This window comes from Monodon monoceros, unplaced genomic scaffold (assembly GCF_005190385.1).
Source record: "Monodon monoceros isolate NGI ecotype Baffin Bay Population unplaced genomic scaffold, NGI_Narwhal_1 Super_Scaffold_21, whole genome shotgun sequence".
NCBI classification, from domain to species: domain Eukaryota; kingdom Metazoa; phylum Chordata; class Mammalia; order Artiodactyla; family Monodontidae; genus Monodon; species Monodon monoceros.
The window spans coordinates 9641731-9659069 of record NW_021703778.1 but is presented as its reverse complement, the minus strand read 5'-3'; the positions used below and the strand labels follow the sequence as shown (position 1 = coordinate 9659069).

Below are 17339 nucleotides of genomic sequence, written 5' to 3'. Positions count from 1 at the left end.
AGTCTGCATCTGCCCTACAAACAAGTCCATCTATATCATTTCTTTTTAATTCGATTCCACTTATGAGTGATATCACAAGATATTTGTCTTTCTCTGTCTGACTTACTTCACTTAGTGTGATAATTTCTAGGTCCATCCATGTTATTGCAAATGGCATTATGGCTGAGTGATATTCCATTGTATACATGTGCCACATCTTTTTTATCCATTCTTCTGTCGATGGACATTCGGGTTGCTTCCATGTCCTGGCTATCGTAAATAGTGCTGCAGTGAACATTGTGGTGCAGGTGTCTTTTCGAATTATGGTTTTATCCGGGTATATCCCCAGGAGTGGGATTGCTGGAGCATATGGTAGTTCTATTTTTAGTTTTTTAAGGAACCTCCATACTGTTCTCCAAAATGATTGTACCAATTTACATTCCCACCAACAGTGTAGGAGGGTTCCCTGTTCTCCACACCCTCTCTAGCATTTATTATTTGTAGACTTTTTGACGATGGCCATTCCAACCGGTGCGAGGTGGTACCTCATTGTATTTTTGGTTCGCATTTTTCCTATAATTAGTGATGTTGAGCATCTTTTTCATGGGCCATCTGTATGTCTTCTTTGGAGAAATGTCTATTTAGATCTTCTGTGTGGTTACCAAAGGGTAAACGTGGAGGGGAGGGATGGACTGGGGGCTTGGGATTGACATACCCACAGTACTATGTATAGGGTAGATGACCAGCAGTGACGTACTGTGTGTGGCACAGGGAACTCTACTCAATGTACTGTGGTGACCTGTAAGGGAGAAAAATCTGAAAAAGAATGAGTATATGTGTATGTATGGCTGAATCACAATGATGTACACCCGAAACTAACACAATGTTGTAAATCAACTATACTCTAATGAAATTAAAAAAAAAGCAGAAAAGCTTAGGTAAAAAATAGAGTCTTGAATTAGTAACTATGATAAATCTTATGGTAAAGTCCAAAGTAACTATAGTTTTTTCTGTACCTAAAACTTACACTCAAGGACACCTCAATTAATTGTGCTGTTTGAACTAGAGGTAAAGTTAGCAGTTAAGTGTTTGTAACCCTAACTAGCGGTTATTTTTTTCTTTAAAGGCCTACCTTTCTCTTTGTTATAAAATGCACAGGACTGGAATGATGAAGTTACCTTTTCTCTTTTAAGATGGATAGTTATGAAGGATTTTTCAGAAAACAAAGAAGATTAACCTTATCCAAAGAAATGTTACTCACCAGTACTTGAGATCTAGAATTAAAAATGCTTTCATGTAACACTGACTGTCCTAGACTGCTGAGGGGTAAAAAGGCAGGTTCTAGTCCCAGTAAATTTTATAGTCTTCTTGGGGAGGAAGGCATGTTTAAGAATGACTAAGAACCAGTGCAGAATATGATAAATGCTCAAAGAAGAAGCCAAGAGAGATTGAGGAGTGGAAAGAGAATTCTGTCTGGAGAGAGGATGGAAGCAGGTCTGAAAAGGCTTTCTGAAGTGGTGGGTAAGGTGGATGGCAGAGATCTGTGGGGTCTCTCCAGGTAGAGGTGGGTCGGGAGAGCAGCCAGCTGGCTAGACCAGAGGGAATAGAAGTGCAGAGGCTGGAACCTGAGGGCATATGTTGGGAATGAGGAGAGCATCGTGGGAACAGGAGTGAAAGGGAGAGTAAGGTTGGATGTGCTTGTACTGGGATATTCTTCCCCAGGCACCATCCCCCAATGTCCCCTCTAGTCTCAGGAATGCCTCTTCCTCCACTCAAATGCTCCCATTGAGACTCAGGCCTGGATTGCTTTCTCACGCCCAAGTGTTAGATGATGTCTACCTCTCTCAAAATTCTTGTTCACACTAGTTCTTTGTCATGTAAATACATATGATGCTGGATGATGTCCATGGTAAACTGTCAAGGAGGAGGAACACTTATTCTCAACTCCTCTTGTTTCCAGGAGGGAGGATGTTCTCCTGAAAACACTGCTCCTTGCCCTGATTGGTGAGCCTGGGATGAGGAACTGGGCGGTCCATTGCTTGACCCCTTCTTCTCTTATCCTTTCCTGGGGGCCAGGCTTTCCTACACATCATTTCTTGCTTCTCTGCTTGAAAATTTTTCTGGGGACAACTTTAACAGAAAGTCCTGTGGGTGTCCACTGTGTCTATGACTGTGTGGTTTTGTCTAATTTGGGGGTTTCTTATTAAGAAGCCCGTCACTGCCACATACCAAGGGCACATTTTCCAGGCCAGCCTTTCTCAGTAATGGAGGTATTATTTTGATCTTCATTGTTCCACTCCTTGCCTGTTTCATAATTGGTTCAGAATATGGTTCTGGTCAACCCAACATAAATATTCCACCTCTTCGACCTCATCACAAACACAAATAGGGATGACAATATGTATTTTACCCACCCCTTGGTTCATTCACTTATTTGTTCTTTCAGCAAACTTTTTTGTTCCCTCCATAGTATTAGGGCTGTATAATAAAAATGTTAGGCACTCAAATATTTGATTTGTTGGTGTTAAGAAATTTGGGCTTTATTCCCTAGTCAAAGCCAAGTAATCAAAGGTAAATGAGACAATGTCAAAGTCTTCCTCCCCCTTCTCCCTATCGGAGATCAAGTTCAGAATCCAATGGAAACAGGGATCACATTGATTTAACTGCACATTCATGTCCTACTTGCAGGTTTTGCTTGGATTAGGATAAAGATGCCACAGAATGCATCTAAAGAGTCCAGAGGGTGAGGAATGATGGCTGAGTGCAGAAAAAGTAGGTGGAGAATATTTAAAACATACTTAGGTAAGTAGGTCTCACCAGAGAGTGATGTAACACTTAGGCACTATAAGAGATTAAAAAGGTCTTCCATATATCTGCCCTTTGCTGTTTTCTTATATCCCTTCCAGGAACCCTAAAAATCATGATGAATAAACTGTGTTTTTGATCTCTACCCTCCTTTTCTCTTTAAAGCCATAGCACTGGTCCTGCCAGGCTGTTCATCTGGATCTGCCCAGCTCTTTTGACAGATATTGCCAACTAGACCTAGAGTCTTAACGTTATTGAATCAAGATATGGATTGTGACACCTGATACTTGACAGTATAGCCATAACCTGGAAGGCTCATATCATCGGGCTTACTTACAACAGACATATGCAACATGTCAAATAGTTACCTTCCAGATAAATAGAGCCGGTGACAAGGGAAAATCATCTTCTTTCCTCTGCCTGGGAAAATCTTAGCCCTGCTGGGTCTTGTCTGGGAAAAGATCCCCACTCAGGCTTCCCTGCTGCTAGGAGCATTGGCCTAACTCAAAACGGAATTCAGCTCAGAGTCTGTGGGAGTGGAACAGACAGATTCTACAGGCAGGGTCCATTCCACCCCAAATCCAGAGTCAGATACCACATGTTGCTGAAAAATTGTTCCTTTTTACCAGAGGCATTTCTTGTAATCAAAACCCAAGGCTTTGTGGTTCTGTTCAGAATGGTGTGCAACTTGTCACAATGTGTTTGCCAGGTCAGAGAGAGCTTGAGTGAACATGTGTGTGTCTAATCCCCAGCCACGTCCGCCTCCGCAGCAGGGGCTGGCGCTCAGGGCGATATTGGTTTTCGCCAGCTGTTTGGAGACCGAGACACATGACAGGTGGGCAAGCCTGGCAGACTCAACAGCTCACTTTCTGATTGCCAAGAAATAGATGGGCCAGCTACAGACGGGGTTGGTCTGAGGAACCGGATGCTTTTTGCACGACAAGGAAAGTGTGGCCACCCTGATAGAGAAAGACACCAGCACATCCTGGGAGTGTCTGGGTGGTCCTGATTTCAGCCGCCGTGGGTGCTGTCAGACAGTGTGACTGACCTGTCCATCCCGGTGTCCCCTGTACCAGGGCACACGTGCAGGTTGACTGACAGGCCGTGAGCAACACTGCTTTCCTCCAAGTCGTTTTCAGTTGTTACAGGTCTGAAAAGTCCATCATTAAAATTTGATCCTTGGATCTTGACGTCTTTTGTAAAATTTTCAGGAGGTTCTTTTAAAACAGCTGACTTCATAAGTCATGACTCATGGAAAGTAAAATTCTCATTAGGGAAAATGGTACCAGGAATGGAAGAAAGCCATTTAAAAGTCTCGGTTGACCAGCAACAGAAGAAAAACAAAACCTCGTTCAAAGTCTAGTCCATGGCTGCACCTCATCTAGGGCTATTTCGATTAATTTGCTGACCTCACTGAAACAAACAGAGTATAAATAAAGTTTTGTTATTGAGAAAAAGCAAGTTTTTGTTCTGTTTTGTGAAAAAACACTGTCTATTTTGTTTAAAAATGTTAGACCATATGTGATGCCTTTTACATTAGAAAATAGAAGAGGCTGATCTTGAAGGCTCCTTGTGACTGGGACGTTGACAGTAAGATTTCTGGTCCCTGACGTTGGGCGAACAGGAGGAGACGGAGGAATTAGAGGACAGGAAATGATTGATGGGAAGGATAGAACTTGATTTCAGCTATTGCCTCATTTCTGTGCTTTCCACTTTGCCACAGGGCAAAGGTAATCTACACTAGAATCAGAGAGAGTGCTCAGAACACGTGCATGGGCTTCCTCTCAAATCAGTCAGAAGTGATTGGGTCTCTTTTACTGGACCTAAATGATCAAGGGGGAGTGGAAGCTCTCTGAGAGAAAAAAAGCACCTCTCACCAATGGACGTCCCTCCTGGACCGAGGGCAATTCAGCTTTAGTTGAATCAAGACCAGGGAAAACAATGGTAAATGCAGACCATTGGAAAATGAGAATGTCAACACTTTTTAGATTAGTAAGACATCTGTCTCATTGTTTTCAGTTCTACAAAATGAGTATGTTCTAGAAATCTGCTGTACAACATCGTGCCCGTAGCTAACAATACTGAATTGTGCACTTAAGCCTTCGTTAAGAGGAGAGATCTCATGTTAAATGTTCTTACCACAACTAAAAAAAGAGAAATCGATTGCATTGTTTCTGCATGTTTTAAAAAACCTTTTTCTAAATGGTCTTTTAATAGAATGTTGAATGTTTTTGATAGAATCATTTGGGGTAGTATCGTGTTCTGTATTCTCTGATTCAGGTAACTGTGCCCATGGGAAGTGAATGCCTACACCATGAGAAAGCAGTGGTCACCTGGTGGCACTTTATGTGGACTGAGGTATGAAGACATTGCAGAAAATAAAGAGGTCACCTCGGCACTAACCCCTGAGTTGTTACCACACCACTGAAACTGCCCTTGCTCAGGTCTTTACTGCCCTATTTGCCAAGTCAAATAGAATTCCAGCCCTTTTATTTCAAAGAACCTTCTGAGAGATCTGATGCCACCTCCTCCTGGCTCTCTTTCTACTGAAAAGACTGCTTCTTTCCAGGCTTTTCCACCAGCTTCCTTCTTAAACTCTTTGGATACTGGCATTCCCTGGGATTGTATTATCCCTGTTGGACCTCTTCCTTCTCCTTTCTACTCTACTGTACCGCGCGACCCCACACGTTCCTGTGGCTTCTCCTACCTCCTGAACAAGGCTGGAGCCCCTTGACAAAGCCAACGAAGCCTTCATGTTATGCCTTTTTGTCTGACTTTCAATTTTATCTCTCCCAAATCAACTCCTCATGTCCAAAATGACAGCACTTTTACACGACATGCTGCTCTTTGCACAAATCAGGCTGCCCCCTCCGTCCGTGCCTTTGCATGTGTGTTCCTGCTGCCTGGAATCACCTCCAATTGGCCCTGTATCCTGGGGATCACCCGTCGAGGACCCCTTCTTTTGATGTCATTTGCCCCCTCTTTGCTCTCTCCCTACCTTATGTTTACCTGTCCTTCAGCCTAAGTGCCGAAAGCAATTTTTATTTTTCCTGTTAGATTAGGGCCTGTATAATATCAAAGGCAATAATAGATATTCGTTTTTGTATCTCCTGTCTCTACAGGGACTCTATTGATGTGTGTAAGAAGCTCAGTAAAGTGTTGCAAACAGAATGCCTGAAGCCAGTCCCTAACTCAATGAAATGGCTATGTGGGTCAGAGTTGGTATGACTTTTCTTTCCCCCATCTCATATCCCCCAATTTTAAGGACAACATTGCGTTGACTGAGCACTTAATTGTAAACCTGAATGGACTAATTTCAGATGCATTCAGTCAGCTAAAGAAAGAATGACAGGAAGGGTTGGCTCCAAGTCCCCCCTGTTTATTTTGTGAATTGGATCAAATAAGATAGTCCCCATCTCATTACACGTCATCAGAAGCATAGAGGTTCCCTTTCAATATCCCATATGTCTGCTTAATCTAGATAAAAATCTCACCCCAAACTCTTAACTCTCGTTGATAACCACACCTTTTACTTTCCCAGGAAAATACAGTGTCAACTCCCTGTCTGCCCAATCTCCCATCTTTTTCTCCTCTTCTGTTGAGGAAAAGGTGTAAACATCTCTTCCGACTCCTCCTTCTCCCCCTCCTTTTTTTCTTCCTCTCCATCTCTTCCACCTGCTCCATTTTTTCCTCCTCCTTCATCTAAACCTGGGTTTACTTCTTTTTACCTTTCTGTGTGTCCCCTGCCTTAATTTTTTTTTTCACCTTCCATACAGAAAGGTGGTTTCTTTGCTGGTCCTTTTCCTAATCTCAAACATGTTCTACTCTTCTCTTCTTTGCTGATTCTTTTCCTTAATCTCAAACACATTCTGCTCTTCTCGATCCTAAAAATACTTCCCCTCAAATGCACCTGCCCTTAGGATATCAGCCTGATTCCCACCTCACCACTGCCAGGTCCAGCTTGGACCCTCAGCAGCCTGCTCTCTGCCCCCTCACCCTGCTGTTGCTGGTCTGGTGAAGATCACTTAGCAATTACCCTCTTCTCCGTCCTCACCATCTTGGTCTTCCTGTGGAATCAGACACTGTCGATCACTCCCTTCTTCATTTTGGGAGTATACTTTCTCTTGTTTTTAGTTCTTATCTTTCTGATATTCCATCTTGGCTTCTGCATTCATTTGCTAGGGCTGCCATAACAAAGCACCACAGACTCGGTGGCTTACTCAACAGAACTTAATTTTCATATAGATCTGGAGGCTGGAGGCTAAAGATTTAAGGATCAAGGTGTCAGGAGGGTTGGCATCTTCCGAAGCCTTTCTCCTTGGCTCATATATGGCTATCTTCTTTCAGTGTCCTCACCTGGTCATCCTTCTGTGTGTCTGTGTTCTAATCTTCTCTTCTTATGGAGACACCAGTCATATTGGACCACACTTATCACCTTGTCTCACCTTAATTACATCTTTATAGGCTTTATCTCCAAATACAGTCACATTCTGATGTAAGGGGTTGGCGGGGGTGGGGAGTAGGCCTTCAACATATGAAAGACTTTCAGCCCTGAGGCGTTGTTTCGGACTTATCCTTCTGCTCTGTCCACATCAGTGTTTCTCAAAATATGGTCCCAGGAACCACCTGAACTTCTGGTTACAAATATTTATCCCTGAGCCTCATCCCAGCCTCTTGGATAAGAATCTCGAGGGAATGGCGCAGGGAGTATGTCTTTGAACAAGTTTTTCAGCTGATTCTTATTCACTTTAAAGTTTGAGAACTATTATTCTGCATGGTCCCTGATCAATTCATCTACTGCCTTGTCTTCAGCTCCTGTCTCTTGTAGGTATCTTTCAGTTTAGGGTTCTTTGCTATTTTTAAGCTTCTAATATATTTTCCAACTATTACATGGACAGAACCACCTTGATGCCTTATTGGTATCTCAAATTCCACCTGTCTAAGGCAAAATGCTTTATCATCCTCCCCAAAATCTATTCTCCAAATACCGGGACTCAGCTAATGCCGTTATTATCTACCTAGACTTTAGAGAGAGAAGTTTTAGAGTTACCCTCTGTTTGTCCTCATTGACCCCACCTTCTCCCCATAACATTCAGGTGATTCTTCCACAGAAAGCCCTCTTCCGTCTCCCCATAGAGCCATATTCCGAGACCAGACCCACATCACTACTCCCTTCCCTGTTCATTGCAATACCTTCCAGGTGGCTTCTCTCAGCCCCCCACACTGCGTTCACCTCCACACTGCTTCTGCAGTGACTTCTCCAGTCTCCAAATGAAATCACATCACTTTCTTTATTTAAACCCTTCCCTGTTAGATTAGGACAGCACTTCCCGATAAGGCTGGTCATCAGCGTGACTGGGGTAGTTTTTAACAACTTAAGACTCCCAGGCTCCATGGCTCTCCTGATTCATTGGTCTGGGCTGAGATCCCAGTTATTCTGAGGATCAGCAAGTCTGGGCACACCTTGCAGCTGGATTCTGGCCTGCAGGATGGAAAACACACTGCTTGGTTTAGCTGCTTCCCCATAGGACTAAACCTAGCCTTCTGCCTCACTCTCTGAGCTTCAGATCCACGTGGAACTGGACTCAGGCTTTTCTAAAAGTGACTGAGATCCTCACCATAACTCTGTAGCTTCTTTTATCTGAAATTCCTTTCTTTACCATCATCAGCTCACAAACTCTTATTCATCCTTTATAATCCAGTTTAAACGTCCCCTCTTTGGTCAAGTTTCCCCGAGCCCTTGATTCCCATCGGCTTGTCATTCGTATTTCCGGAGCACAATTATTACATTACAATGCAATTTCCCTATACATATATGTGTCTTTCCAAAACATCAGAAACTCCTTAAGTATCTAGTGTCTAGTGACACATAGCAGAAGCCTAGTAAACATTTATTGGATGAATGATCTGGGCTGGAATTTAACATTCTGGTGTCTAATCTTATGAATAAGGCTAGAAGCCACAAGAGCTTCTTGCCGTGACTGGAGCATCCTTATGTTTGGAATGAGATACCAGCTAGGGCCTCGGGGTACAGCTGTTCCCTGGGGGACAGGGGACAGCCACAACCCAATAGGCTGAGGCTCAGGATAGGACTCTAGACCCAGCAAAGTAACCGACATCCATCAGTAAATGGATTCAGCATCGCAGTTCAAGGATATGGATGTACATAGCAGAGGGTATTACCTAATGTTGTGAGCCTGTTGTGGTGGATTAAACATGTTCACAGATTCTCTGTAGCTCCTCCCACTAAGTCACGGGGTCTATGGGGTCTATTCCCCACCACTTGAACCTGGACTGACCTTGCGACTGGCTTTGCCCAATAGAACACAGTGAACGCTGCGCTGCGTGACTTCTAAGCAAGGCCTCAGGATCCCTTGTTGCTTCTCCCTTGGTCCTCTTGGGATGCTTCCATCATGAGAAAGAGCCCTGCCCAGCCCACTGGAGGATGAGAGGCCTGGGGAAGAGAAGCCAGGTGCCCTAGCTGACAGCCCCAGACAGCTGCCAAGTGTGAGTGAGGCCACCTGGAATGAGCCAGTCCCCAGCTGACCTGCCAGCACCTGGCAGAGACCAGCCATCCCAGCTATACCCCACCCTCACTGTGAACCCCCAGAACTGGGACCAGATAAATGGGTGGTTCCTCTGGACCACTAGGGTGGGCTGGTTTGTTACCCAGCAATAGGTAACGATACACAGCTTGATGGGCACAGCGGTAGTATTCGGAACATCTACTACTGAAATTATAGACATCTTCTAGAAACCACGTGGGGCAGGCTCTGGTGTTCTGCAAGGCTTGGACAGGATGAGCTTGGGGACTGGGTGGAGTGGAGCCTGAGGCTGACAACCAGGCTGCACTCTTGGCAGCCAAGAGACCAGGGAAGACAGACGGACAGGAAAGGGGAGCAAACCACAAGCATCCCAGGGCAGCATGGCCAGCTGTCAGCAACCCTGTGCGTGGACGCGTGCTGTGCAGAGATGGATGTTGTCTCCATCAGGTATGTAAAACTGTAGCAGGACTCAGACGGGCTCCTGAGAACTCTCTAAAAATATATGCCTTTCAAAGTTGTCTTTTATTCTTAGTTTCTTAGGTATTGTTGCTTCAAACAGCCTCCTAATGCCATCCAAGCCCTGAAGCATGTGTGGGAATAATTTACAGCCATGGCCTCATCGCTGAAAAGGTGTTCTTCCCAGTCGTCAGCTCCGTGGCTCCACAACCGACACACGTGGACTAGTGGCCGGGGGCACATCCGTCCGCAGGACCCATGAAGCACTGGTGATGGTGTCTGGCACCCAGAGCTGTGTGGCTTCCAGGACCTTCTCCTCTACAGAGATGGGTGACGCCCGCTGCCCTTGCCCCGCGATGGCTTTTGTCTGTCATCATATCTCCATGCATTTCAGAATTCAGCTTCTGTTGTAATTTTTTTACTCCTCTCTTTAAAAGATTTCATTACATTTTCCATGTTTTAATCCAAACAGCCAATGCCAAAAAAAAAAAAAAAAAAAAGTACAGCTGTGGTGAGCCATTAAAGTGATTCTTCCAGCTGTTTAACTATTATGTCTGGCCCCTCAGCAGCCTCTAAAAGGCTAAGAAAAATGTTCTGCTTCGACTTTCTAGGGCTGAGAGTTTACAGATCACTGATTTTTCTTACATTAATAAACCCTTATTACCACCTCTTGGAGCAGTTGCACAGAGGAACTCGGGGGGGAGATAGGATAAAAATGTTTTAGTATAGTCATAAAAATCTCGAGTGCGGGAGTCGACAGATGTGGGTTTAAATCATGGGTCAGCTGCTGATTGTCTCAGGACACTGAGCAAACAATTTAACCTCTCTGTGTCTTTATCAGTAAGTGAGGATATTATCTAAGATTAAACGAATGGATAAGAAGGGATGTAAATTAGAAAATGCATCCAGGCAGTAATGGGGCAGTCAGGGATGCAATTGCAGCGGCTGTGACTATTCTGCTGGTCTTGCCTGTCTCCCCACCCCGCCCGCCAGCCCCGTGTTTCCTTCCCTTCGAGGCCTGACCTGTGCATTGTGCTTCCCCAGCAGCTGAGTTGTCTGGGAGGAGTGCACAGCAGGCTGCGGTGTAGAGCCAGATGGCCCAGGTGTATTGCTTTCATGAAATTTACAACACAGGGGTATTTACACCTGTCAGAGCTGTCACTCATGACAGATGGATCAGACAGCGTTCCCTGAGAGGTGAGCAGGGATCTGTCAAAATCCAGCTCTGCAGAAAAGCCTGGTCTCCTCCCTGCCGCCTTGCAGAGGTGGGTACGTACCTTCCCTCCTTCCACAGTCAGCAGCTACCCTCGCCAAAGAGGAAAGCCCACTTTGCACTCTCACTCCGGGTCTCCTGCCTTCCTTGAGTACTTAGGGATTTGGAGGGGTTTCTTCCTTTAAGAGATTGCCAGGGCTGTAAGAAAAGAAGCCCAGAGCTGGAAGGCAGGGCCGAGTGCTGGGGCTCGTCCAGACTCTGGAGTTTTGATTGCGCAGCTGGTTATCAATGGGAGTCCTATAACCTCTCCAAATGCCAGGTCCTTCCTGAGATAAGGAAAAAGATGAAAAGTTTTGAATATGAATAACCTCTAAGAAACTTCCCAGTGCTATATCCCTCTGACTTTTATATCAGGGAGAACTCACCCTAAGTTGCTAAATTAGGATACCAGAAATTCTCAGTGACACACCGGCCACTTGGCTTCACCTCACATTTATCTCCAAAGTTATCATCTTCCTGGCCTCAATTTATTGAGGACTTTTGGTTTGGAAATCCAATTTAATAGCCATTCTTAACAGAAGCATGAATCCTTTTGTCCACGGGTGTGAGGCAACATATCCAGACTGAAGACGAGAGATAAATATAATTGGTAATGGCATATGTGTTAAAAAAAATTATAAGGTTGTTTTCCTAGGAGTCACTTAGATATTAACAAAAGGGAGAAACAGTCCTTGATTAATTTGGAAAAATATAAACTCATTTTACTTCTAATTTCTACTCATTATTCCTGATCATTGTCTTATCTCGGAAGAGGACATATTACCAAAAATATATTAGAAAAACCCCATGTTCCCAAGAATTCTTGGTCAATCATAAATACTTGGAAAAGCCCAAGCAAGTTACCCACTCACTCAAATATCTGTATGGTGTTGGGGATTTTGACCACAGGAGGGGAGCTAATTCTAATGATCAACTGGGAGGTTACTCAATATTATATTTCGTATCAATTCAGGAGAGAGGGTGAAGGTGGATCTCAATACTAATCAGAAGAGTTTGGCTGAACTTCAGTCTTCATAGAGGTTGAAGTTCTACCGGTTTGTGGTGTAAAAGCTTTCTGACCTCACGGACGGTAGGTGCTAGGTTCATGAAAACGAATGGAATGCATAAATCACGTGTCTGTTGGTACATGGGTAAGATGCTATCTTCCAGCACTCTTCAGCCCCTGACTTTTCTCATGTCCAGTCGTGCTGGGGCCTGATGACAACTGGCTACTGTTCCCCAAACAGGATGGCTGTCATCTCATCTAGCAAACCATCTGGAGGCTTCTCCATGAGGCTGTCAGAACTTTACTGCTGCACCGACAGTGTGCTGAAATAGCACAGATTTCTTCTGGGTCCTTAGCTCCGGCATGAGGGACACATTATGACTTGGAGGCTCTCATGAAACATCCTTTTATCCTAGAGTCACTTTTCATCCGGTGCAATGCGAAGTGCATCCTGGGAGAATAATCCAGCCTGCTCTTACACCTGCTACTTCTTTTATTTGGGGGGCTACCTTAAATAAAGTGATTGACATAATAGTACAATTGGTAGGTTTGTGTCATTGCATCCTTAAATTTCCTATAAAATGATGTGTACACGATTACGATCAGTGGAGAAATAAATGAAGAGGACATTTGGTTGGTGATGATTGTCGCGAACGGATGCACGATTCCCTTGAATATATATTAATGGCATAGTCCATACTTTCAAGGAATTTTTTATTTCATCCAAAATCTAAAGTCAGTAAGTCTTGAACTAATTTAATTGAGGTCATTCTCACGACAGACTTCTTTCTTAAAGATACTTTGAAATCTCGGGGTTTTTTTAAAGCTAGTATTTGATGACTTTGGAGGTGAGTTGAAGTGAATCTCATATAAATTCCGAGAAGCAGATAACTTCTGTTTTTCACGCAGCGCTAGAAAAGCTTAGACCTTCCTCCAGGGTTAGAGGGACCTCCTCCGCCTTCACCAGTTCTCATGTCCAAATGGAGTTCCATTAATTACTGACATGATTTCCTACACTAGAGACAACCGCTGGTTACAGGGAGATTTTCGTTGATGGGGGGACCAGCCCCTTTCATGTAGGCATAGAACCCACAGCCAAGAACACACAGCTGCTTTCTGAGTTGGCCTGACTCTGTTCATCATGTTGAGTGTGTGCTCCTCTGTGCCCTGCTTTGATGGACTTGTTGATTTTGGTTTGGTCTGTGTGCTGCTTTGCATGGCTGTGTGTCTAGTGACGTTTAGACTTATTTTTTTGTTTTTGATAAACAGTTTATTATTTTAGCTATAAATTAAAATGTACACACCACTATATATAACTACTAATTTTCTTTGTGGTTGAAAGGTCTCCCGGGGAAAATAAATCTAACATTGTGAACATGGAACTGTTAGGACCCCACGTCTTTTCCTTCATTGAAACCAGGATTTCTCCACCTTGGCGCTGTTGGTGGTTTGGGCTGGGTAATCACTGTGATGGGCTGGCCTGTGCACAATAGGAAAGTCAGCAACTTCCCTGGTTTCCAATCACTGTAGCATCATCCTCCTTCCCCTGCTGTAACAACCAAAGTACTTCTAGGCATTGCCAAATGGCCCTTGGGGGACAAAATCACCCCCAGCTGAAGAATGCTGATTTAAACAATTGTGTTTCTATTACCTTGCAATCACATGCAGTTTCTTAAAGATTCAATTCTCAGATTACAGCAGCGCAGACTTTGTGGTGCTTAGAGACAGATTTTAAGAGCATGTATAACTTTATCATCAGCGCTGTCAGGAAAATAAGATGTTACTTTTAAATATTTGTCCAGGTTTGGACACTGAAACTTAGCACTCTACGGCTCTAAAACCTTAAAAATTGTATGTTCATCAGTCAAGAAAATGAAGGCTCATTGTGTCAGATCCCTGGGCTTCTTTTTTTAGTTTTTTTTTTCTTCCTTCAATGTAAATATTATTTATTAATGCTAGTAGAGTCAATTTAACAGCCTTTCCCATCCCTTCCTTTTACTACTTCACATCCATGAAAATAATCTCATTTATTAGAGTTATCTTCAACCTAAGCACAGATAGACACTTTGTAAGGGTTGGAGGGACTCTCTCATCAAGAACATGCGAGAACTTTGGGCGAGCAACTTTGGGAAAACCCAGATACTGCTGCTGAGTCTTTCTAGATCCTGACTAAATTTTAGAGCCAAGGCTACAAGGCAGTGAACTTTGGATACGTGATCACCCAAATTCAGAGCTGACTGGTGCTCTGACTTTTAGGATGCTCTTTTCAGGACACATCTCCAGTAAAGCTCCATCATTGGGATCTGACTAATTGTCATAAAGGCATTTCTGTGACCACCAGCATCCCATATTCTTCTCGCTCTTGTCAGGTTCTGGTCACTCTGTTTCCTCTCAACTTTACCTTCTTCAATATGTCTCTTTACCTTTTCATGATGGTTCCCTCTGCTCAGGCTGGTTCCTCCCTCTTCTGTGGAGCAAACTCCTACCCATATTTCAAAGCCTCATTTCTCTGCTTCTCTTGAAACCATCCTAAATGCTCTCCTCCTCCCCTGACTACTTACCACCTCTGAGCACCTCTCCACTTATTATTCCCTTCACTCTATTTTGTTTCTTTGCACTGTTCTCTCTCCCAGAAGGCTGGGCATTCCTGGAGGGTGGGGCCTTTGGCTTTTTCACTGTTGGCAGCTCGGGCACTTTACAGATGCTCCATATGAGACGGTTCCATTGATACTCACACAACTGCCTTCAGTTCCAACCAGTTTTCCTCGTCTTTGCATCCAGGGCAGACCAGGGTCCTCATATTGACTCATTTCTTTGCTCCTGAAGGAAACTCTCCATATTGGGTAGTTTGCCCAATGGTTAAAAGAGCTAGCCATCTTTATCGTTTCTGTTCGATTAAAATAGAGGCAACCTTTTCCTTCCTTTCCTTCCTGGAGACTGTCTTTCTGTAGAAGAGATGCTGGGGAGAAATTCCAAAGTGACCACACGCACTGCTAGCACGGATTAGTCTGAACCAACCCATCACATCCTGTTAGTCATAGTAATGAGAAGAGAAAGATTTCGATATTCTTGGCGCCACCCAGTGAAGACAGGGACCAGACAGACGCTCGCACGCAGGTGATCATTTAATTCTTTTTGTAATTTAACAGGGACAATCTGTCTTGTTTTTGAAGCTAACTGGAGAGAACACATCTGGAAGAAAATCTAGGCAAAAATCAATCAATCAATCAATAAACTAACTTAAAAATAAGAGGTGCACAATGGAATATTCATCAGCCTCAGCCCTGAAGAAGTTAATCCAAAGAGAGGAATATTTTCAATACAACATTTTGAAAACTTTTGGTCTGAGATTAGGAACAAGACAGGGATGTCTGCTATCACATCTCTTCAACATTGTATTGGAGGTTCTACCAAGTGCAATGAGGCAAGAAAAACAAATAAAAGGCATAAGGATTGGAAAGGAAGAAATAAAACTTTATTCACAAATGACAGGCATGTCTAGAAAATCCCAAAATAATCTGCAGTCAAACTACTAGAATTAATAAGTGAATTTAGCTATGTCACTGTACACAAAGTTAATAGTAAAAAATCTATTTTATTTTTATGTACCAGAAAAAAGAAAATGGAATTTTGTTTTAGGAAATGGAATTTTAAAAGACAATTTACAATAGTAAATTGTAAGAAATATCAAGTACCTAGGAATAAATCTCACAAAATATGTGCAAAAAACAAAAAAAACAAAAACAAAGAGAGGAATATTTAAAACAGAGGGAAGAAACGCAGACTTCTGTGTTCGTGGAATAAGAGGTAGAGCCACTGACTGTCTCAAGGAGAGAGTGACAGATGCTGAGATACGTCCCCCAGTTGCCTTCTCAAAGGCTTTACGTTTCCAGCTTTGCTGGGATTTCACATCCTCGGGGGCTTTGGCTGCTGTAGGGAAGGAGAAACTTGGTGGATGATGGAGAATTGGGTGAAAACTGGCAGCTAAACAACTTTTGGGCTAGAGGTGTCTCCTTTTTCCTTTCCTCCTTAAAGGGAGCCCTGGAAAAGGAGTGTGCTCTAGAAACCGGGGCTAGGTCTGACCTGCTCGTTCTTGCCATTTCAAAGAGCCCTACGTCCACCCGGGCCTCACCCTAAGGCCAGTCTTAGACCCAGTTACCATAAGTCTGCATTAGAAACAGAGCTGTCACTGCACCGGGAAATGGGCTTTTTTAAAACGATTCCAACTCAAAGCATGAAGTTCTGATATTTCCGCAAGGTGCACGCATACTGGTGAGGGTAGTGACTAAGATTCATGATCCAAGTCACTCTTAAATTTCAGAGGTTGACTAAGCACCAGGAATTTGGCGGTGCTAAGAACCAGCACAAAGGTTGTGGGCCAAATTATTTTGAAAGAAAATACAATTATCTTTTTGTTTCTTTTCCTCATACTTCAGCTCTTTCTCCACCACATCATCCAGCTGAATTGAGCCCTCTATGCCCTTATGCCTTACATCCAATTCTCCTTTGAGAATAGACGGGAACAAGCATCCATTGTGGGAAAAAGGAAGCGGAATCCCTCTTACCTGGCACCCACCTACATTCTCTTCACAGGGCAACCCCTCTTCACACAGTACAATTTTGGGGGACACCGTTCCCCCAAATGGTAGCAACTGAAATACAAATAAGTTTAAAACAATTAAGTAAAATTTACGGAGAATCCCATAGAGTAATGAGGGGGCCTGGAGCTGACCGCTAAGGAGATCACACCTCGCTGTTTCTGGATTTGTCCATGGGCTGAGGATGTTCTGCTGTCCAGACACTTGCCTCGGTACCACTATCATGCTGGAGGCAACCCTTCAGCTGAACTGGCTGCATTATTGTTGTCTTTTGTAGGTAGGCCTGTTTAAGCTGATAGGCTCCAGTCTCCAAGTCGCACGCTGAAACCTATGTTTGCAAGAGGTTGGGAAGTGTGACTGCAGTGGAGACCGAGGGATCTCCCTGGGGCTGGAGTATGGGGACTTCATACCACGAATCCTCCTTCCCTTCGTTTGTTTCTTCTGAGCAAACCGAGATCAGAAATGCAACCCAGCTAAACTCTGTTGGCTTTGCCTAACCATGTCACATACGTATGGCTTTGTCCCTCAAAAATTAACTTCCAAGACCTAAAGCATCAGAAATCCTCTCCCATGTAACCTGGGATTTCGATGCTCTCCTCCCCCTACCCCCAATGAAGGGGGATTGTTTGAGGCAATACTTTGCCTTCAAAAAAGAGTGACTGTTGTTTAGTGTATTTCTATCAAGCACGTAGTACGCA

General features: G+C 43.8%; 1 long non-coding RNA gene across 1 annotated transcript in view; it reads left to right on the top strand.

The window, feature by feature from the left end:
• The window catches only part of LOC114903453, a 40418-nt gene extending 34412 nt beyond the window's left edge, over positions 1 to 6006 (top strand). Inside the window, exons 2-3 of the long non-coding RNA XR_003795732.1 lie at positions 5065 to 5142; positions 5907 to 6006. This is a non-coding gene — a long non-coding RNA (uncharacterized LOC114903453). The remainder of the gene's footprint in view (positions 1 to 5064; positions 5143 to 5906) is intronic.
• The last annotated feature ends 11333 nt before the right edge of the window (positions 6007 to 17339 follow it).